General features: G+C 41.6%; 2 long non-coding RNA genes across 2 annotated transcripts in view; one reads left to right on the top strand and one right to left on the bottom strand.

Moving 5' to 3' along the window:
* The first annotated feature begins 14,327 nt into the window (after nucleotides 1–14,327).
* Nucleotides 14,328–16,574, top strand: LOC115496975 (uncharacterized). The gene is made up of 2 exons (XR_005981708.2): nucleotides 14,328–14,671; nucleotides 16,351–16,574. It is a non-coding gene; the product is annotated as an uncharacterized lncRNA (long non-coding RNA).
* Nucleotides 16,575–18,202: 1,628 nt separating this feature from the next.
* LOC115496969 (uncharacterized) overlaps nucleotides 18,203–24,245 on the bottom strand; it is a 31,166-nt gene continuing 25,123 nt past the window's right edge. Inside the window, exon 5 of the long non-coding RNA XR_012058169.1 lies at nucleotides 18,203–19,110. This is a non-coding gene — a long non-coding RNA (uncharacterized lncRNA). The remainder of the gene's footprint in view (nucleotides 19,111–24,245) is intronic.

Below are 24,245 nucleotides of genomic sequence, written 5' to 3'. Positions count from 1 at the left end.
AAACCCACCCCAAACCACAATGCTCAAACCTCCCTTCTCTGAAAGAATTGCTATTACTGAACTGTGAAAAGGAGGGGAAGGGAAAAAAAAAATTGTTTCCATGGCAAATTTGCAGGATTTAATCTCAACACAAAAAGAAGAATTTTAACATTCTTTCCCTGTTTTAGAACAGGCTGGATAGAAAATGAAATTGTCTGTTGTGTGTTGACTTTCAAGGGTATCACACTGATTTATGTCCACAGAGACTTTGTCCCAGTATTTTCTTATTTTGTTCTTGTAATCAGAAAGTTGCTTATCCCTGCCCTGTGAAGAAGATTAACATAATTTAAACCAAGAGCTTTCTCCAAAAGCTGGTCAGAAGCCTGCAGAGCTAGCTAGGAAATAACCAGGTTTCTAGAAGTTTCTCCCTTCTGAAACCCCATTGCAAGCACTGATGGCACTGATATTATTTCCTCTTTGGTTCTTCCATGTGGTACTGGATGCCATGGTGGAAATCACCCTTTCTGAAAATGCTCCAAAGACTGGCTGCAAATATCTGATTTGTTGGCTTTGTGACCCAAGACATGTTCAGTGGATGGATCTAGAGGAAAGTTCCGCTTCCCCGGAACATCAGTAGTGTCACACTGATTTTAGCTCCAAACACTCATTTTCCCCCTCATGTGAATTCAATCAAATTGATCTTGGAGGAGAGTGCCTTTCTGATTGCCATCATCTGCAGACTCTTCATTTTTCTGAGATACAAACATATCCAAACAAAGCCTGCAAATGATCAAAGATTATTAAATTAATGGATTTTTGTCCTCTGTTTCCTTCACCGTGGTAACCATTCTCAATTGTTCCTGATAAATAATTTCCACAGCTCAGCTCCACTTTCTTGTGCAAATCACACAAGTTCAGAGCAGAAGATTTACCAGGAAATAAATCTAGATATGTTTCCAAAAAAGCAGCATGCATACTGTTGATAAAACCACCTCTGTGCTTTGCTGACACATTTTCTAGCTTGGCACCCTTTTTATTGAGAAACAATAGAAAAATGGAAATTGTAGGAAAAATATCGGTCTGTGTTTAGTTTATGTAAGTGAAACAAGATTCTTGACTTCTGGTTTTCAGTTGGATTTCTCCACTTGCCTGGAGGGATTTTAATGTAAAAACAAAATCAGTATATGTTTGTTTGTAAATAATTCATTGCACAAAAACCTATACATTGAAAAGTGTTGAAATGTACAGGTAAAATTGAATTATATGAGACCAGATTTGTTCTCCAGCTGGAAGTTCCTCTTCCTTGGTCTTTCCTCTTATAAGAATATACATGTTTCTTTATTATGATAACTTTAAATGTTTTCCTTGAGACCTCTACCATGTTTAGTTAATTATTAGGTCTCAGTACATAGCTATGTCTAAATATCAGCTTTAGGGATTTTTGAGGATCCTGCTTGTCCCCACAGAATAACTACTACTGATCTTCATAAAAATGCATACAAATTTGAATTATTTTTTCTCTCCATCAAAATTTCTACACAATGTTCCAAGAAGAAGTAGACCAAACATTCAAACTCAGACCAAAATTATTGAACCACCTTGCATTTCATAAAAAAAAACCAAAACAAAACAAAACAAACCCACAACCCCCCCCCAAAAAACCCACCAAAACCAAAAACAAAACAAAACAAAAAATCAAAAAAAAACCAAACCAAACCAAAACAAAAACAAAAACAAAAACAAACAAAAAAAAACCAAAACAGAAGAAACCCACACACAAAACCAAAACAAGTTTTTTGGGCTCTCTTATTTACCCTAAGACACACTGTGCAGGCAGTAAAAGGATCTGTCAATCTTTATTCTGAGATCAGTGTCTGCACTCCAGGGTTGTTTATTATTTACTATAGGTTTTGGTGGAGGTCTGAGTGCTTTCTACCTGTGGAAATTCTGTGTCATTATAGCCTTTTAAAGACCTAAACATAAGAATCCTCTTGGTATCACCAGAACATAAATAGTGACAGAAATGGCAGTTCCTGCTCTAAAGTACTCACTGTTAAAGTTTGGAGGTTTTTACCATTTTAATCTTTCAAAAATAAACAATACAGCAATCCTAGATATCTAGGTATTAGCCTGTTTTACAGATAAAATTTCAATTTGCTGCTTCTTATGAATAGTGAATACAAATAAGTATAGCATAAGCACATGCTTTTATTTTATAGACTTCTAAAGTGCTTGTAAAATTATATATACATATACTTTTAATTTCCCTGTTGTATGTTTCTTACAGTTTTAATAAAAGTCTTAATCAACAGGACATAAACATTCAATAGTGTTAAAATATCAGATGCACAGGTAAAGTTCATGTTAATATAAAATTTTTCAATGAAAGTTTATGACAGAGGCACCTCAATTCTGTTGGGTTGGCTCAAGAGCTGCTTAGTCTTTTGAAGAGCTTATTCCAAATCTAACAAGTTAAACCTAAACAGAACAGATTCTGAGAAAGATCTCAGGCTAAGAAAGTGAAGTGTTTACAGCCCATCTTAATGGGAATATAGTGAAAATGGAATCCATCTGTAAATCATTTGTCATTACACTTCCACCTCTAAACTCTTTTTCCTCACTAGCGGCTGGTGAAAAGAAAGAGAAAATAATTTCATATCAACAAAACATGTTGTTACAACAGTTTTGGGTTTTTTTTCAATACATTCCCAATATAGAGAAGCTTTTCTTTGGCTCTGTTGCTTGCAAGTCACAGAGGGTGAAGTGGAAGATGTAAAACTCCATCAGACACAGTTCCTGGGGATCCCTCACGTTCGCTGGCACATCAGCTAATTGTTTTTGCAGATTAATCAAATCTGTGTTTGTCCTGAGCTCAATGCAAAGCCAAGTCCTGCTTACAGAGATCCTGATGGTTTCATTTCTTTTAGCACACCCAAATTCACACGGTGGCTCTAGAAGGAACTTTTAATTGATGGTAATTGCATATGAGCCTCCTAATGAGTCAGATGAGCTCTTGCTTTCCTACTGCATTCCAATGAATTCATCTCGGTGTGGGAGCTGGGGAAAACTTGTTAAATATAGAGCCCTGGCACTGAGAGACAAATTCAATGCTGCAGGACTGCTGCTATTTTTTAAGAGTTTGAGCTTGATGAGGGCTGTCCTCATTAGCACTTCGTAGTCTTTCATAACTTTTTTTTCTAAATCAAATAGCAGAACTAGAGAGTGTCAAATATACACTAACATGATTTACTTGCTGCCTTCATTGTCATATTTAGAAATACAAACTGTGTATTTGTAAGTCTCTTTCTCAGACAGATGTCACTAGCTGTGCTCTAGGCATGTCCATAAAAGGTTAATCTCATTTAAAAGTCTGTGAAATACAAAAATTACAAGAAAAACTGGGAAAAAATCCCACCAAATAATTACTGAGCTGGCTCTGATGAATTTTTGCAACAGAGTTCTTCGGAGCAATTGCAATGTTTTTTATTGGTGCATTAAATACAGTCAATATTAATTGAGTAAACAAAAAATCAGACCTTGAAAGTCTTCTCAGGAAGTATCATCATCTGTCATCTTTGCCAAAAGTACAGCTGCACAGCATGTATGGATCTTTATTTTACATGCACTACTCATCTACAAACACTGCTTAGTGCACATATTTCTGGAGGTGATGTACATTGATTTAATTCATGATTCTAAGATTTTCTGGCCAATCTCTATCCACACACACACACAGAATACAGTCTATACCTCGGTGTAGCTGTGTTTAATTCATCGTAAAAATGCAAGTAGGGCTAATTCAAAGCAGAATATTGTCACCTCTATCTGAAAGCTCTGTAGGAGCTCTCTGGGCAACCTGGGATTATCATCCAAGTCACTGGACTTCCAGTCTGACATCCACCCAGCTGGAAGGCTGCTTTTGCAAGTGCCATTTGCTGACAACACCTTCTATTATGTAGCAGTGAATAAAGTCTGGAGATTGGTTTGTGGGTTTGGTTTTTTTTTTTTTTTGGTTTTGTTTTGTTTTGGGGTTTTTTAGGTTTTTTTTTTGGTTTTTTTTTTGTAGAAAGAAGTTTCAAAGAGCAGAGAGCACTGCAACAAAGGAACAGCTGCTCAGGAATGAGGTCCATGTTCTATACTTCAGAAATCTCATTATGATAGGAAATCTATCAATTTGATGTCTAAAATACGTCAAAGTTGTGTTCTGTACCCCATCAGTAAAGCCTGGCTGCAGAATATCCTCAGTCATGCTATGATGAAGAACACTTCTAGTTCTCTTCAAACAACATGCTCTGGGCAAATTGTCAGGATACAGATAAAATTTACCCAAAGACTAATACATGCTGTACAGTTTGGCAACATTTCAGACCACTCTGTACTAAATAACAAATCCTTTAGATTTCTTTGCAACAATTAAAAAGGGGCCACATAAATTTAATTATGGCCACCACTGGTTAAACAGGTTAGATTCCTGGGCTTAAGTTTGTTACTTGCTCAAAAAACACTGCAGAAACTAGTACAGGATGTAAATGGAGATGGCAAGAAGGCATTTGAAAGGAAAAAGAGTTCAGAATGTTTCCTGAGTTTTCAGCTGTAATCCTTCCTTTTCCATAGCACAGCTGAGGTGGCAGGTGATCTGTAATGGTTTCTCAGAGGTGTGTGGGTATTTGCTGACAGCAGAGGAGTAGGATGATGTGAGCATCCTTCAGGCTCTGTCAGGCAGCACCTTCTTTCCACTCTCCTCAAGCTTGGGTTTATCTTCACCAACTTGTCCCTGTCTCCTTTCCCTGTTCGTGGCACTTTCTTCCCACACTCATTGGTGCTGGCTGTTCAGGCAGTCCTACAATTCAGGATTTCCTGACCCAGTCTCCTCATTCAGCCCATTCTTTCTCTTTTCTTTTTTCTTCTTCCATCTCTGCTCTCATGCATAATTCACTCAAACACACACTCTACACCCATGGTCCATCTCTCTGGTTCCCCATCTGACCTGCCTTTTTCCTTCCCCCATCATGTCCTGAGTTCTCTTTTCATCTGGTCAGGCAAGATGTGATCTGTCCATCTCCCCTGGGCTATTCTCTCCTCTGACAGAAAGTGGAATTTGGGATTCATGCCCCATAAAGCAGTTGCATAAACTACACTCTTACAACAGCATTTTTTGGGATCAGGCCCTGCAGTAGTAGAAGTCCTTGAACCTTGCTCATGATTATCCATTTTTCTTCCCCCATCTCTTGAAATAATGTGCCTTTCAACTCAATGTAGCTTTACATTCTCCTGAATGCTTATTATTTGGCTGTATTTTAAGTGCTCTTCCAGTTTTCCCTCTGCATGTGACCACCCACCTCTCCACCTACAGTCTCTATAATGTGATTTCTATCTGCTGTAGCTTATAACAGTTTAAATTATGCTAATCGTATTCAGAGATTAAAGTAAAAATCAGTTTGACTATTATTCTGCCCATATACTGTACCAGTGCTGGTAGTTATTCACTTCAGAAATGAACATGGCTAATAAGATAAGAAAATTACACTTGCATACCGTTAGTCAGTTTCATATTTAATTAGCAAGAAAAAAAATTATTTCCATGTCTTCTTCTTGAAGCAAAATTAACCCTTTTTCTTCTGGCTATGCTCACTGTTGAAACTCCAATTCATACCATGCTAAGTGCCCTCTCTAACACCTTGAGATTTGATTTTCTAAATCTCTTAGGCCAGTTCAATAAATATTTTTCCTCGAAATGCCATGGGCAAACACATCCACACACATCACTGTGGGCCATGGAGGCCATGCCTTGGCAGCACACACAGCAGGGAGCACACTCCCAAAAACCTCACTCCTTATAAAAGCACGAGAGTTCCTTCAGCAAAACATTTCCTGGTCTAATTTTGTTAATGTGTCATGAACAGACTGGTCTCCAAATCACTCACAAATTCAAGATTAAACTTCTTAAACATTTACTGTGGCAACAACAACAACAAAAAAAAGTGCTTTCAGGATTTAAGATGGCCATGATATGCTGTCAGAAGGGGCCAACACACTCCCACACTTGCTATAAATAACGAACCCGAACACAAGTACAGGCTGGATTTAACTGAGTTTCTTCAATCGCTGCAAAGTACACTTTGCTACGTGGTGAAGAGATAATGTGTCGCAACACATTTTGCGTAAAGCGAAGAATCTATCCACGAGAAACACTTCTGCTCTGGATTTCCCTCCAGCCAGCACCACGGCAGGGTCCCTCTCGCTAAAAGTTGTCTAAATCTCCATCTGAAGCAAGTGGACACCACCTGGCAAAGGGAAACAGAGGCTCAGCATCCATGTGCAGGTGGAGTTTGCCATGGGAGCTTCACTCCCGTTGTGAGCAGATGGGCAGAGTGCTCCAAGAGCTCTTGAACTCATCATTTCTCTGACACAAGTTCAAAATATGTTTTAAACCCCCGGGTTAGTTTTTGATAAAACCACAGATGAGGGCAGAGAACCAATTCTGCTGAAGGGGATTAATTTGGTTTGTGCATCACCTTTCAGATTATTGTGCCCAGGTTTTACAGAAGCACTTCCCAGCAGTGGTGAAAGCCCTGCTGCCAAGCCAGCTTCCTGTCCTGTGAAAGACAGTTCAGGTGCAGACTGTGAGTAAATATAAAATTCTGGACGTCATGTGTCCTAGGACTATGACGTGTTTGGGATATTGGTAATAAAAGTCAATTTGCTCATGTTGATTCACTAAAATCTGAATGCTCTCTGTTGCAAATTGCAAATTCATCCCTCTGTGACTGCAGAGCTTAATCCACCATGAGCAGCTCAAACGTTCAGCCAAGTCAGTGCAGACCAGCTATTCCATTTAGTCTTTTAACAGCATTTTATAGCCACACCTAATTGCTACCAAGGATGTAGGTCAATGGAAAATCAGTCATAACTAATACAGATGCTCTGCCTTTCCTGTTATTGGACTTTATTTTGTTTGTGTTGTGACTCTGTCTCTGGTCTTGCAAAATTAATTTCTTGAGCCAATACTTCAAATGTCAATAGGGTCCCTATACTTTGATGAGCCACAGGCTACATGTCCATATTCATACTAAACACTACAGTTTAAGTTACTTAAATATTAGGTATATTTTTATTGCAACTCAGTATATTTGTCTCAAAAAAAAAAAAAATCTGGAGAAGTCATACCCTTTTACACTCCCTTTTCTAGCAAATTTTAATTTTTAAAATTTTTAAGTACACACATACATACATACACACACACACACACACACACACACAGTGGTAGATTGTTATCCTCCCTGTCAACAAAAAGACTTATGGGTGAAATTTACATTTTATCACCATTGGAAAACCTACAGTGCCCTTGCGTAGAACATCAGGAACATTTAATCCCTTAGCACATGCAGGAGACCATTTTTCGCAATAGCAAAACCTGGCTCTCTGCCTGGGAGGTTGAATTTCTTTCAAGATAGCATGGTTGTGGAGATCTAAACACCTGATTTAGAGTTTTTATGATTCTTCTAGTGCATTGAAAGTGTTTCTGGGCACGTGACTGACAAAACCAGCAAGAATTCAGAATGGCGTGGATTTAAGAGATGCAGATGTGATACAGATTAATATTAGTTTTACAATAGCTACAATTTATTCTTCTGGACCATTGCAATTACTGGGAAAATTTTGGGGAAGAACGTGTAGTTGTGTTCATGTAGCACACTCAAGGATGCATGGTTGGGGAAGTACCTTGGCATGGAATTACTCAGGTGAAGGGAAATCTGCTGCAACACCTTCATCTGCTTAAAGTGAGTATTTGTCCCACCCTTTTTCCCCTTGGATGTTCCCATTTCTGTGACTTCCTGTGCTTCTAGGGCTGCTCAGCACCACCTTGCCTGTCACACTGTACACTGTGCCTTCCCACAGGGGTTCTTTTCTCTACCCCCTCTTCTACCTGCTTTAGTGGGAGGTGTCCATGCCCATGGCAGGGATTTGGGAGAGGGTGATCTTTAGGGTCCCTTGCAACCCAAACCTTCCTATGACTCTATGAATGGCAGTAAAGCAACCACATTTAACAACAGTAATCTCACAGCAGTGACCTTGTGTCTTGTTTCTGACATGACCTGTTCAAAGCTGCTCTTCAGGAAAGCAGCTCTGTTCTCTCCTGGCTTGTCAATTAGCAGCTTTGTACAAATCATTCCCATTAATGATTAAATCTTCCTGATTCAGAAAGCTTAAAATGAAGCATATGAATATTTTTCTGTTGTATAGCAGCATCAATGAAAGCCTAAATAAGTGTCAGCCCAGCCACTATTCAGTAAGAAGGTGGGAATAGGCAGAAGTTGTAGGATCCCAATCCAGTTTGATCCCACGGGCACTGTGGCAGCAGCCATGTTCTAAATCGGCTTTACCTACTAAAAATCAGCCAGTCTCTATAAGCCCTGGACTGCATTTTTAAATTTATCCATTTAAGCTTCCTTGGATCTCTGACACTCAATAAACCATCTGCACTCTCTTTGAAGAAAAGCATTAAACCCTTCACTCTGGAGGGAAAGTCAAACTCTGCATCAAAATTAGCAATGATCTGCTGTGGTCCAGACATGAATAACACTCAGCTTTACAAGAAATCAAGACTGGGGTTCTGAAAATTAAAAAAAAAACAAAACTGTTTGTTGCTCTGCAAAACAAAACACCTCAGTAGATCTCAGATGTTACAGTGGAATGGACTGTCCCTGGGCTCCAGCCCATCACAAAAACCTCAGCTGGGCACTGGGATCTCTGCTCTCCTGGCACCTTCATTCTGGTCTCTTCCTCAGTGCTGCCACAGACCCCCATATGCACAGAAGGAAAGAGAAGGCTCAGGCTTGGCAGAAGATGGAGCTGGACGGGGCTTTTTTCTGCCGATGAAGCAACAAAATGATTTGTTTTTGCCTGAAGTAATGATTGCAGTGTGACAGAAAAGCAACTGGTGCCAGGAAGTTAATCATCAGACCCTTTGCACACTTGCTTCCCACACCCTGAAAATTCAGCTCTGTGTGTTAGTGCAACCTCCTCATATTGCCATTGCAACCGTGAAACCAATTAACCTGATGTGACCATTCTGGATTTTACCATATTTTTTTCTGGGATATGTCTTAACTGCAGTCAAGGTATTGCCAGGAAAATGAAATCCACGTTGCTGGATCGCCACAGATCTGCTCAAATTAAAATACACCTCAATATTTTATTTTGTTATCACACCAAAGTATTGATTACCAAATTCATCTACAGATGCTCAAATGGAGATCAACACAGCCACTTAGACTTAAAAAAATTACTTGTAAGGATTATATAGTTAAATGGTACAGAAATCCTGACTACCACTTAGGAAAGGTATATCTGGAAAGGACTGGAACACAAGAGAACCTACAAATCTTGTATGTTGAAAGTTCAAATCCTAATTATTCTTACTTAATGATATCTCATAGCATGACTCCATGCAGCTGAGGAAATAAATCCCTTACCTCCTTATGAGTCCAATAATATCTCTTCCTGCACAGAGCAATTGATGAAAGCCTTGCCCAGAGTGCTTTCTAGAGCACTCTGCTTGGAGGATCTCATCTTTCCAGTATTTGTTATGCTTATCTGAACTTTTGTTTCACTCCTTTGGACTTCTGCATTTCCCTCTGAAATATTGATTTTGATCAGAGGCCAGAAAGAGGGTGGGGTTTTCCAAAACTTGAGCCACGGCAGCTGGGACTGCAAGGATTAAAGACATCAAGGAAGAGGGCGTCCACTTCTCTAGGATCAGCACTCCACTGCCACTGCTGGGAGATTTCATAAATGTTCACAGCCATTAGCTAATTACCAACGCTTGGACCAGCTCCCATTTTGCTCCTCTTTCAAAAGGTCTTTCTTCACTCATTTCCCAAGTCACGGTTTGGATTTCTTGTTAGAAAACATCAATAGTAAGGAACTTAAGGAAGAAGTTACAAGCCACATCGATCCCCATCACTTTGCCTTTTGAGATAATTTGGGGAGCCCTGTGTGGTCTGTGCAGCCAGAGCCCATGGGGCTGAGAAGACTCATGGGGTTAAGGTTCAAGCCCAGCCTCCACCTCACCTGCCCCTCCCAGGCTTCAGGTTTATTTCAGAGCATGTCTACACCAAATAAAACAAATTTGGGTAAAAAACCTCCAGACACGTTCCTCCTACACAGCTTTAGATGACATTTGCAGCAAGGCAAATACACAACTTAACAATAAAAGAGTATCTCATATCCCTTGAGACCACAGGCTTAGTTTTCCTTAGCAAAACTACTGTGCTCTCTTTGGGAGATTGAGAAGAGCTGGATTCAGTTTCAAGGGGCTTTAGTGGATGCTGAGTTCATCCATAATGCTGGTCCCACAGAATTAACTCCTTCCTCCCACAGGACTTCCCAGCAGGAGATCTGACATGCAGCAGGACCAGAAGCTTTTCCTCGTCTGCCCTCAAAGACATCCACATTCTTATCATATCTTCTTTCCTGACAAAGTAAAATCCTTGGTTTACTTTTTGGGAGATATTTTTTTTCAATTCAGAGCTGCAGCCGGGCATGCAAAGTTATATTTCCTGCTGGAAAAGGGATTGCAAGGTGTTGAGCTCAGTTCTCTGTCAGGCTGGACCCAGAATATAACTTGAAACAGGTCTGAAAACTCATCTGGGATGGTGTCAGGACATTTTGATAGGAACAGCTTGTACTTCGAAGTAGGTCAACCAGTATCACCAGAAAAATAACATCTGGGTGTAGCAATCTTCTTTAGGTGTATGGAATCACTTTCAGTGACATGACTGGGCAAATTGCAGATATTCAGCAGTTCTTCCAGCCTAGGACACATGTGGTGTCAGTCATGGTTAATCATTTTTATTGTTGTATAAACTTCTCCCGTGCTTGAGGCTAAGATACGTCTGGAAATCCAGAAATGCAATGTTATTTCTGAGTAAGATTTGCCATTCTATTGTGTTTTCTTTACCTGAGATACACAAAGCATGCATTAAACATGAAACAGTCGATCTTGGCAAGGTCTTTTTGAAGTACTGAATACACTCATGATTTTATGCTGGAAGTTGGGGCATGGATAAGGCGTAGGGTCTGGATATTGTCATATATTAGTACAATCAGGACATCTGTCTGTTTCATTATAGTTGTTTAGCAGCAAGTTTTGAAGTTTTTCTTTACTATTTTATCAATGGTTTCCATGAGGAGTTTCCATAGTTCTCCTTGAGTTAGCTTTAAACTAAATTACTTCAAAGTGAGATAGCTCTGTTGGGTTTGCATCTGGGTTTCTGCCCTTTCCCAAATACCATAAAACCACAGAATGGCATGGGTTGGAAGGGACCTTAAATATCATGTACTTCCAAGCCTCCTGCCTTATGAAAATCCAACACTGAGGTGATGGATTTTCCAGCAGCTGCTCATTTTTCACTTTCCCAGGTATCTTATTTAAAGTCTCACAGTGAGTTGCAGAACACATACCTCAGAGCTTCCCGTTTACCCAAAGCACCTCCAATGGAAATGCAGCTCTTTTTCTGCTGGAATGAATTATATTTTGTATTCATCCCAGTGAACCCAAAAGTAATGAGAAACTTGCCCACTACAAGCCGACTTCAGCTCAGAGGTGAAACCTCACAGAAGCTGGCTGGCAGTCCTTCATAGCATCTAAATTTCACAGCTGTTATTCTCCATTTCCAATAGCAACAAAGAAGACACAGGTGAGAGCCTTTGCCACATCATCTTCCTTAGTTATGGTTTTACTCAGAATTTTCAGGTCCAGATCCCAGACATTGTAGAAACCTAGGAATGTCAAGCCTGCGTTAGCTCACTATGCCACTCCTTTCTATTCACAACTTCTATTGAATTAAATTTCCTCCTGCAGACTTCATACTTGGGCCTCCCATGGACCTTTTCAAGCATTCCTTTTTGTCTCCTTCTCCTCTGTGAACATGGGGTCACCAAAGCTGGTGAAGCAACAGTAATCAGGGGCGAGCAGTGCATGTTGTTGGCAAGGAAAACCCAGGAGGCTAAAGCTGAGCAGCTGTGCTGCCCACGTTTTGAAAGCCCATGACTTGCTCCCCATCTATGTAGTTATCTGCTGAGGCCCTAAGGGAAGGTCTGCCCAAGAGGGCAACCAGCCAGGGCTGTAGGGTTTTGACAGTAAAAAGAGAACAGCACTGACCTGATGACACTGTTGAGGCAGGATGGGAATGAAGAGACTGATTCAGAAGGCTGCAGAAAGTGAAACTCTGATTTATTCAAAATGCATCGCTCTTTTATCCAGAGCTTCATGCAGACCAGCTCCATTGGTCCTGAAGTGAAAACAACCACACCATTGGTGCAGAGTGCTTGACGCACAGTGATAGAACTTAACTATAAACAATATGAACAAATAAGAGATAAGTCTCTTATTTACATTCTTTTCCAACAGGTTCCCAGGCTTCTGCCTGGTTAGAAACTTTCAATTTCTCTCTTCGACTGAATCTGAGACCCACAACCTGAAGCAGATGGATCTGCCTGTGGAGCAAAAGCCAAGCTCAAGGTGCATCAAACATAGGTAACCTGCACCTTGCCAGAGCACCTGGGACATCTATCCCTGGAACTCTGCGCTGTCATGGAGCACACCAGCCCTCTCCTCCTGCATGCCTCACTGCAGGGGGATAATATATCAGGATATGTCACTGCCAGCACCCACGGGGAATCCCAAGCCTAAAAACCCCACAGAAGTATTTTATATCCCCACCTACAGCAATGTTGTAGGCTATAAATTTTGTATGTGGTCACTGTGTTCTTCCAGAACATGTAGGCGGCTGTCAGCTTCCTAATCCTGGATTTATTGGCAGCAATGAGAGGAGAGAGGAGGCTCATTTCAGGGACCAAGAGGACAAACCTATTCTTGGCACCTTGGAGGGCTTTCCTGATGCTGGTTAGATGCACTGAGTCCCCATGGGCCCCCATGAATGTCACTCTTCCCAAACCTGAAGACGATCCACCTCTGCTAGCAACCCCCTCATGTTTCCATTACAACCAGCCCTCAATTCCTCTTCCTCTTTCATTCCCACATTCTGGGTGACAATTCAGTACCTTCACAGCTACTGATGAGGAGCTCAGACAGCTCAAACTCTGTCTCCTTGCAGGGAGGCAATTCCCAGGGCAGCATCTGACCTCTGAAACAGAAAACTTTGGAAGAAATGTCTGTGATGGGCCGTGGCTGTGCCATGGTGCTCACAGGATGGTTACAGCTCCAGGATCTCCAAATCAGAGCTCCTCGTGCCAGGTTTGGATTTATTACTCTGTTGACATGAGTGTTCTCAGTGTCCTCCATAGATTTTAGCATTTCTTTCAGAAACAAGTGGACTGTTTCTTTGTTCTTACCTATGAAGAGTACCTTTATCTAGAGTGCTCTTCTATGAAAACCAGGCAAGAAAACTTTCCAGAAGAAAGTGAGAAGCAATGAAACCCAGCACTTTCTTTACATTATTCACATGGACTCTGCTACCTACAGAATGTCAAGCACAATTTGTGTGTCTCACATTGTGCAAACATGTGAGCATCAGGCAGGAGTGCACAACTTACCCATGGCTGGTGTGAGTGAGTGGAACTCTTGCATCCAGCAAAGAGCAACAAGTATTATGCCATATAAATAAGTGACAGCTTTGGAAATGAATTCATTTTAAAAGAGCCTGTCAACCTGAAACCTGTCCACTTCGCAGAAAAACATTTCAAAACATTTTCAGGTTGATATCTTCCCTGAATTTTCCCCATCACTCTTAGTATGCCATTTCTGTATCATTTAAGCTTCCTCCCTCTTGCTCTGCTGGGAAGAATACACACACACACAGAGACAAATCTAGAGGAAAACAAATCATGCAGATTTACATGATAAGGCAAAACCAGGAATGTGTCATAACTGCGGAAAAGCTATCAAGAGAAATCAACCCAAACCAGAGGGAAGTCAGGAAAGAATGTTAGATCTTGTAAAACAACTTTCTAATATATCTGTAATAAAATTACAGCCTTATCTGTTTACGAGGACAAGCAACTCCAATTCTGTAAGCTCTGCACAGATCTCTAAACCAATGCAGATTTGCACTATTTTAATTTAATTTTGTTTTGTTTTATTACTGACTAAGAGCACAGCTCAGAGCTACCTTCAACATGTCATGCCTTGATGCAGGGAACGGGGTTTTCACAGCAACACTGCCCTGCAGCAGCACTGATTCCAGACAAAAGGGTCTCATCAGGCTTTTTTGCATTTCCCACTTTGGCTTCATCCACAGCTAAGAACTGAGTCTGTTTAAGCATAACTCACAGTTCTCTCTTTCAGCTCATCTGTAAAATGTTAATGCAACATTAAATGTTCCCATTTAAAGATCCCTTTGCACTGCAAGAGCCACGTGAAGCAGCCTCTATAGACAGGAGTGCGCCCGGATTAATCTGCCCTGGAAGCAGGAGGGATGAGGAACCTTTCCAGAAGGCTCGGTGAGATCCACCCAGTGCCAGGGAGCCACACTGGCTGTGTGGGCAGGCGGCACCATCAGGACGGGCCACTCTGTCCACCCTGGTGCCAGGGAGCGCCTCGGCTCGATCCTACAAACCAGGCAAAGATGTGACTCACGCAGTTTGCTTGCAAAGAAGGAGGACCATCTGCTAGTCATGAGCAGATGACAAATTCACTGCATTGCGTCTTGTCGCTACTTCCAAATTTGTAAGTAAACACATTTTGTAACCTCTCTCGGAATATTTGAGATCTTCGATAATGGGGATTAAAAAAAAAAAAAAAAAAAAAAAAAAAAAAAAGAGAGAGAGAGAGAGAGAGAGGGAAAAAAAAAAAGGGGGGGGAAGTTTAAATTTATGTAACGCACGGAAAGGGGGAAGTGTTTTATTGTGGATGGGGTTCGCAAGCTGCAGCTCGGAGCGCTCCCGCGGAGCCCCGCGGTGCCTGCGCTCCCCCGGGCGGCCGCGGCTCCGCGCTGCAGCCGCCGCGTCCTCCCTGAGCTCCGCCAAAGCCGGCAGCGTGGAGAGGGAACTCTCCTCCTTCCCTGAGCTCCCCCCAGGCCGGCAGCGTGGAGAGGGAACTCTCCTCCTTCCCTGAGCTCCGCCAAAGCCGGCAGCGAGGAAAGGGAACTCTCCTCCTTCCCTGAGCTCCCCCCAGGCCGGCAGCGTGGAGAGGGAACTCTCCTCCTTCCCTGAGCTCCGCCAAAGCCGGCAGCGTGGAGAGGGAACTCTCCTCCTTCCCTGAGCTCCGCCAAAGCCGGCAGCGTGGAGAGGGAACTCTCCTCCTTCCCTGGGCTCCCCCCAGGCCGGCAGCGTGGAACGGGAACTCTCCTCCGATCCCTCCCCGCCCCGCGGGATGAGCCCCCCGCCTGCCCGCAGCCGCCGCATCCATCCGCCACCGCATCCTGGAGCGGCTCAGGGCACGAGGTACTCGCTGCCTCCTGGCAAAGAAGTGAGGCAGCGAGGGCTTTCAGCAGTAGCGCCTGCACTGACAACCTCTGCGCCTCAAAGAGATCAGCCCCAAACTCCATCAAGGACCTGCGTGCTGAGTTTAAGCGAGCATCTCCAAAGAAAGTCCTAGGAGTTGCACCAGGGGATAATTAGATTGGATATCAGAGAACATTTCTTCACCGGCATTGGAACAGGTTCCCCAGGGAAGTGGTGGAATCGCCATCCCTGGAAATGTTCAGATGTCATCAAGATATGGCAGGTGGGGGCATGGTTTAGTGTTGGACATGGAGGTGCTGGGTTGGACTCAATGAGCTCACAGGTCTTTTCCAATCTTAGTGATTCTGTAAATTTAAGCATCCCTATCCTTCTGTCCCTCAGTAACGACTGAGAGAATTAATGGAAAGTGCAACCAGGAAACACTTACCTGGCCAGACAAAGTATTCCCATGATTTTTGAAGGACAAGAGCCTATGATAAACAAAAATTTGCATTATTCAGAGTTATAGAAGCTATACATAAAATGCAGACATAAGAATGACCAAAGTCACAGGAGCACCTTCATTTTACATCAATCCAGCCCTTACTGCTCTTAGACATAGTGCAGTCTTCACTGAATGCAACTTTACTGTTTTAGAGAGAACTGTCCTTTTCCAATCCCTCTCTTGGTGAATAACTGCTTTGCTCAGAGTCTCTGCCATCTGGACCAGACTGACAGGATGATGAAGGACTAAAACCATGCTGTCTCTGAAAACTGAAATCGGGGGAGTAGGGTGATGATGATGCCTGTAGCTGTGCAACCCAAGTGTTTGCTAGCCCAAGGAAAGCCTCTTGCTGTTCTGCCCCTTCTTTCCCAGCTCTCTGTACTCTTCAGTGCACCTGTCTGACTGATTGCCTGACTCTGACAGCCTTCAACACCTCTTCTTCTTCTTCTGGGTTTCAGTAATGCTGATCTTTCAAGTGCTGGAAGAGAATGCCGGATGTCCCAGCCTGTCCTCTGTCTCCTTGGTGCTTGTTCACACCTGAGCAAGGAGAGCAGAGCAGCTGAAGATGGAGGAAGAAAGTCAGAGACCAGCAAGAGACCCCTGCAGAGCAGCCTGTGAAGCCACAAGGAGCAGTGCACAGCCCTGAGGGCACCATCTGAGTCTTTCACTGGCCAGGCACCCATGGAGCCACATCCTCTCAGTGACCCACTGGCTTCTCTTCCTTGCTCAAGTCTCCTTCTGCAGATGCTCCTTCTCACTGTCCCACTCTCCAGGGATTTCTGCATCTGCTTCTCTCTTCTGCTCCTCTCTGTGTCCTCATGTTGTCTCGGTGCAACCTCACTTACAGCCCCAGACTCAAATTCCCTTTCCCAGTCCCTTGTGATTTACAGATCTGCTTCCCTTCTCCATCTCTCCCAGTTGAGGCCTCTCCCTCTAACACCACCCAAAAGACAACTCCCCCCAGCTGCAGCCCAGCGTGGTATGAGCAGAGCTGCTCAGCTGACAGCTCTGGGAGGTACCCCATAGCATCAGAGCATGCTGCCTGTCCCCCAGGCATCCTAGGAGACATCTTTGGTTTAGACTTCTCACATCCTCAATGATTTTAATTTTTTTTTTTCTCAATACCATCTTTACTCTGTGGCCTTTTGTCTCCTTTCAGCTAAAATTCCTGTGCAGACTTCTGGCATTTCGAATCTCAGCTACTCCCACCTCTTTTTCTTTCTGGCCTTGAAAAGCACTGTCTCATCCAACTTGTACCCAGCTCAAACACTGCTATGAACATCCTTTCCTCAGGGGTGGCTTTTGCTCTGCTGCTGCTGCCTCTGGCCCCCTTCCTCTGCCCTGCTGTGCTCAGGAGAAGCTCCTTCCTCCTGCTTTCAAGGCTCAAGTGCATCATTCACTAACCAGGTAAAATTTCTAGCCCATAATATAAGCTTTATTTGCCAACTTGACAGATTTTCAGGCAGGCACCTTTGCCCATCACTCCCACCACTCAGGTGTGAGACGGGCTCACCACAAACACCCACACAGCCACTCTCTTGTCTTCTGTCAAAATCACAGTTACCAGCTCTCAGAAAATCTTTACTGTGGACTGCCCCTGTGCTGGGCTCATTTCTGGTGCTGCTGTTCCATCATTTTGTTCTGCTTTCCCTTCTCTTTGCCTACTTTGTCATTCCCCTTGGCCTCTGCTTCAGTGCTAAGCTCTCTAGCACAGGGTCCATCTTTTTTCCTTAACCATTCAATACTCAATCTGGTGATGTCCTGGTCCTTGACTAAGATTCCTATGGTGATATGAATCATTAGGATTGATTCCCCCGTGCTATACTGTCATTTGGTGCATTTGCTACAGCTCTTGGTAGCAATTTGTATTTAACTTTGCTTCAGCACCTCAGTTCTGAAGGCAGGAAATGTGTGATATTAATTACCTCTAATCACAACTGACATTAGAAGTTCTGGTAGAAAACCCATAGAAATAAGCACCATAATTCCTTGCCTCAGAATAGAGATACAAGTTTCTCTAGCATTACATTTTTTAACCCATTTTGCTGAAATTTAATGTAGTTATTTAACTTTCATTTTCTTCCAGCTGCTAACCCCTCACCTAGTTCAAATGATTCATCCCTGCTGCATTCACTGCCCAGGAATGTTGGCTTTCAACAAACTACAGCAAATAATGTAAAATAAACACGAGTGTGCTTTCATCTCACAACAATCTGGGTTAAGTACATATTTCACACACTGCACCACAGGATATGTTAAATTAAAATCAGAACCACCAGATTTAAAAATCCAATGCCAATTCAAACCATTGATGAGTTATTTCTGTATTCTTATATCCAACAGTGGGCATGAGCAACAGCCAGTGCTTTATTAACCCTGAAATTTGCCACTTGATAACTTTTTGCTGCATTACTTGAAGAAAACCAATAATTTTGATTTGAAATTACACTTTGGTGGAAATTACTGTAATATACACAAGTATCCTGATCTTCTTGAAAAAATTTGAGACCATACCAGTTTCTGTGTCTCCATCTTCCTCTTATTTTAGTGTTCTTCATTTCCTAAACTGCTTTCAATCACTCTCTGAAAAAGCAACCTGGAATGTCTTCCTTGAAATGATAAATATGTTCTCAAATGTGCTGCTCCCTCATGCTGCTGGAATCATGAGGTCTGGGGTCTTGCATATATTCATTTCCTAGCCAAAAGATATAGGGGAGCTACATTTGAAATTAACATTATAAAAGAGATGTTGGGATGGGAATCTGACAGAAAAGTGACAGTGTACTGGGCAAGACTCAGATTTAATGCACTCTAAATTTCCATAGTGTAACAATTTGTGAATCTAGCTTCTCATTCCAACAACACTAGGATAGGAATCGTGCTTAGTTATTGATTTACTTTGAAGATATTCAGAATAGGCATTCTATTTCCTTTAGGCTTTAAATACAAGAATAGATATTCCCTAAGATTTAGGAAGCCTTCTGTTCAGTGCCATGTTGCTATGTTTCGGCTCTAAAAGTCAAAAATAAAATGCTGCGGCTAGCAAAAGGAAAAGAGAATTAGTTCAGTTCATTTCCTTTCTTGACATTATGGCTTGATGAGCTGCTGCTTTCTCTCTGCAGTGTCTGCTTGAAGAGATGAGCAGGGACCTTTTTGGGAGCTTTGCTTCCTCTGAGTTGCTTGGAAGGATCTGAGCTTATGGGAATGACTGAAGTGTCCTGGGGACAGAAAAAGAAACAGTTTAATTTTAATAGGTTAATGGTTCCTGGACACTGAAGGATCCACCACTTGCCAAAATTACTTCTTGATTTTCTTCTTTTAGCTTTCATGCTGTTGTAATTCTAGACATCATCTTTCCCTGACCAAGGAAAAAAATTGACCTTTTCTGGTGTTGACAAAAACAGCAGAAGACAAATCCAGATACAAATATTTTCATCCATTGCCACAGAAACTCCTTGAGAGCCATATAGCTCTGTCTGGTCAGCTGAAATGTGAACTTGAAATGTGTCTCCCTTGGCTGAGAATGGATGGAAAACCTTTCTCTAACAAAGCAGTGCTATGTATTCTTCCACCCACCTTGGGAGGAGAAACATCTCTGTACCCACAACCCTGCTTTGGTTCTTCTAGGTCAGCTTTTGTATAAGGAAAGGGATGAAACCTCTAGACCTAGAGGCTGAAGGTGGTGATAAGAAGAGCAGAGCAGTTGGCTTTCAAAGATTAAGTACCTTTTAAAAGACATTTTGTTCTAGCTGAGACTTTTGAGAGACAACTGAATGTTTGTATTCCCAGAATTAGACTGGCTTTTTTGCAGTGCTGCTACAGTAATTAAGGTTTAGAGCTCAGTTCAAAACCTAATACGACCACAGCTGGCAAAGAAGAGAGCAGAAATAAGCTAGCAGTTCTTCCTACAAAATTAAAAAAAAAATTAAAAACCAACCAACCAACCAACCAACCAACCAACCAACCAACCAACCAACCAACCAACCAACCAAAAAACCCAACCAAACAAAAAAAGGCCCCCAACCCATAAATGTCAGGATTTTCAAAATTATGTAAAAATTCATTATAAGGGATTTTCTCAGCTAGCTTCAAAGATCTTGGGATGCAGTCTTTGGAGACAACACTCCTCAGAAAAAATGGAATACCAAAGGAGAAGAACACTGAATCTCAGCCACTGTAGAGCAGAATTAGATCTTCCCACATTTCTGTGAAGATCTATTTACTTGATTAGAGTATCTTTCCAGCTTCTTTCAATGTCTGAAGCCTATATTCAGTTGTGCCTATATTATAGGTTAGGAGAGTGGTTGGTTTGTGCAAGAATACAGGGAAGAGAAGCAGGTACATCACTGAGGAGGAGAAGTTGAGAAGACCCTAGGTCAAGTTTTGTTCCAAATGTTTCTCTTCTCTACTGCTGATTGGTAAAATCATTCACAGTATCTCCATGGGCCAGCTCACTGCGGAGCTGCATGGAAATCTTCCATGGTAACACCTTTCCCACAAGAAAAAAAAAAAAAAAACCCAAAAAAAAACCAACAAAACCAACCCCAAAACAAAAAACAACACCAAACCAACCAACCAACCAACCAACCAACCAAAACACTAAGAATGTTAATTTGTTAAAAATAAAGGGTTTTCTCTGAAATTCAAAGAATAATGAAAAAAAAAATCATTTGGAAAACAAAATATCTTAGAGAAAGTCATCAAAGGTCTAGCCTGAACTTTTTGAAAGTGAGTGTTTTAGTTTTTCGAGTTGAAAAGATGGGTTACAAGGGTTTGACTTTCATTTTATAGTACATGAAAAAAAATATTTTTCAAGGTGGAGTAAGAATGAGATGAGTTTTTTATCAAAATGAAACTTTGAGAGCAGTTCAAAAAGGGGGTTTTAAGAGTGATTGGGGGGGGGGGGGATTTGGTTTGGCCTCATAGGAAATTTGAGAAAAAAAAAAATCAGAGCTTTATTTCCATTCTGAGAAAGAATTAATTCCCTGTGGACCAAAAAAAAAAAAAAAATCCATCTCTCACCCATCCTTAATACTCAGAGGCCTGCATCTTTTGCAATGGCAGGGCTGGAGTTGTGCTGTGGGTGCTTGGTGGGAGCACAGCCAAAGAAAAGCATTTTGCTGTCAGGGGCATTGAAACTGCAGTTCGTGGGCAGGAGTGGGTGAGCCTGAGAATTCCCCAGGGGCTGGTCTGAAAATTGGCAGCCTGGTTGGAAAGCATCCACGATTTCCAAGTGCCCAGAGTCTCCAGGCCAGCCCAGGAAACAACCTGACTGAACAACCCCGGGACACCCGGGAGGCCTTTTTTGGTGAAGTGCAAACCTTTAGTCACACGCACACGCCCCACCTCGAGCAGCAAGCCCAGTCATTCTCCAAGAATGTCTTGAAAATAATTAAATGGCTTTACGTCATGTTCCAGGAGATTAAATTTTTCTGCCTTGCATTTCTTAAAGCTACCAGGTTTTAAGGTAGCATGTCAAAGCAACAAAAGCTCATATGTGGCACTACTCGCTGCTTCCAACAAGGAGCAGCCTGGTACATTACAACCCCTTTGCTTTGCTGAGGAGAGAAAAGAAGGAAAATGCAACAGTTTTGGCTTAGGCTGAGTAGTGTCAATAGACTTTCTGCATCTACAAGTTCTCTTTAGTCACAAAATGCTGACAGAAAATAGGCACTATATTTAAGCAGAGCTGATACACCCTTTTCCTGCAAAATTCGTTATTTTGTACTTATCAGACTGCTAAAACACATATAGTGTCCCTAAAACACATATAGTGTGGTGCTTTTGGAATTGCTTTACCTCCTGTGAAGTTGTGGGTTTCTTCCAAATATGAAGAATAATATGGAAATTATATATTGAACAGAAAAAGTAGCTGTCCTTGGGTGACATTTGCATAATCCCTTCATTTCTCCAGTATTTATAAAAACAAACAAAAAACACAGATTAAAAATGAGGAAAAACTCTAAATAATGCCAGTGTGGTATCACCTGCTGAGCTTGGAGGGCTCTTTTGCTTTCCTTTTCTTTCTTTTTTTCTCTGCCATGAGACTTAAATACCCATATTTTAAGAATCTCTGTGATGAAGTGTCATCAGCAATAGGCAGAAATAGCCCTTGGAGTAATGCACTGCAAACAAACACCTCAACCTCAGAGAGGAACCTTTCTGTCACACCACCTTTGCAATCTCCTTTTTCACAAGGCTTTTCAAATCAGCTTAATTGTGATTCTTAGGGGAATCTCAGCTTCCTCTTCATATCAGGGTAATGAAAAATTTAGGTGCTATTTCTGAGCATTACTCTACATCACAACCCTATCTTTTGTTCCAGGTCCTGGCACCCAAAAGACAGTATAGATGTGACTCTAACAACCTCTCCAGGATGAGCTGCTAGTTTCCTCACATGGAGAAAGAACATAGAGAAGACTAGAGAGATCAGGATAAATGAAAAAGCTTCTCAAAATTTTTCTCTCTCTTCTCAAATTTGATCAAAAACATCATGGAGAACGAAATAGGGAAAAGCAAAAATGACAGTCTATGGTCTTTGTGTCACACAGAATATGAAAGATGGGAAAGGACAAAGAGACAAAAGCAAAGGAAGACATAATATAAAAATGAATGAAAGAAAGGAAATAGTTATGGTATGGAAAGAAAGCGAGAGACAAAGTGGCTGAGAAAAGAGGGAGATGAAAATTTAAAGGAAATATGTGAGGCAGCAAAAGAGTAGCTGTACATGTCTCTAGTGGAAAATAATTATGGGGCACGTATAAGCAAATATGACATTAAAAATTACACAATAGCAGATAAGTAAAGGCTGTGGGTAGGTCTGGATAATTCTCCTCCAAATAAGGCAGCTGAAAGTCAGCATTCCCTTATTGCAGCTATTGTGAAGCTAAAGTTCACTTGTACTGAAATGTTTCCTTACTTTGTATCATAGCCTGATAAGTGATTTGTTCCACTGGGAGAAAATGTTTTATCACCACGGCCCATGTGTGTTTTGTTGGCATAGTATCTGAAGTGCAATTATTCAATATAATTTTTCAGCTGGTGGGTATTTGTTTTAATTTTTAACAAAGGCGGGGTAAAAGAAGTGTTTTCCAAAAATTCTAGTTTGTACTTTCTCGTCTCTTCTTTTGCTACTTTTCCTCTCTGCCTACAGCCAGATCCACTCCCTAAAGCACTGAGGCACTGCAGCCCTTAAATCAAAGACCCTTTGAGTGTTTTTAACACGCTGCTCACCCACAGGCACTCACTCCACTTGTTCCAGTGGCTGTCCCCACTGTCCCTGTGCTGATGGACTCGAGGACACCAAGCACTGTCACTTCTGATTTTATCAAGTGGCACTGCAGGGACTTCACACATAGCAAGCCAAGTGCCAAAGATGCACCAAGCCTACTGGTTTTCCCAGCACAACCACTGCTTGGTGACAGCTTTTACAACACTCACACTTGTTAAATTCCTCCTCTCCTTGATTTCGTATGCTGAACAGTAGCCAAAGCCATAATCTGTGATCTTTATACCTCCCAAGAATCTTCAAGACATACAATTCAACAAACAGGTGCCCTCTTACAATTAAAATTACCTGGATATGAGAAAGAACTTTTCCTAAATGTGCCATGTAAATGTCACATTTCTTTCAAGATGCTTTTTTTTTTTCTCTCAGCTCTATTTACATAATAACCTTTATTTTGCTGGACTTCTTTCTCTTTAGTTCTTGAATTATACAGGCTTTACATTAAAATAAAAGTTATCCCTTTCCTTTGCCTGTGCAGACACGTTAACCTTGGACAACTTCCTAGCATAAAGCATGTGATGTTTTATGGTAATGGTACCTTTGACCATTTTAACCAATAATCTTTGAAATGTACATAGAAATTAGGCAAGGTTGGGCAATATGTAAACATTACCTGCCATGAAAGGCTGTTTTACTGTACAACTGCCATAAATCACAGACTTTGTAAAGGCTGATGCTGGGTGACGTACCAACATTCAATAATTAAACAATTTTCTTTCTTTGATGATGGGTGACCATCCCCAAGCCACTGACCACATGTCATGAGATGTGTCCCATGGGATTTCCTTGGAGATAAGTTGCAGATCAAGACATTGGAGTGCTGCTGGACTGCAGGTCTATTAAAAATCAGACAGAGAGTGAAAACAAGGAGAAAGCAATCATACAGAAAAAAAAAAAAAAATGTGGTCCTGGGTAAAAACCAGAACCCAAAATTTCTTTTGGTTAGAGAGCTTACTGACAAGTACAGCCATCATTTCCCAACAAGGAAATGAACTTGTTGATTGTTCCCACTGGTCCAGGAAGAAAAACAAAGCAGGATAAATAAACAGGGTCACCCCAAATAAA

Source organism: Taeniopygia guttata, chromosome 1, assembly GCF_048771995.1.
Source record: "Taeniopygia guttata chromosome 1, bTaeGut7.mat, whole genome shotgun sequence".
Lineage (NCBI taxonomy): Eukaryota > Metazoa > Chordata > Aves > Passeriformes > Estrildidae > Taeniopygia > Taeniopygia guttata.
This window is presented reverse-complemented; position numbering and strand designations above follow the sequence as displayed.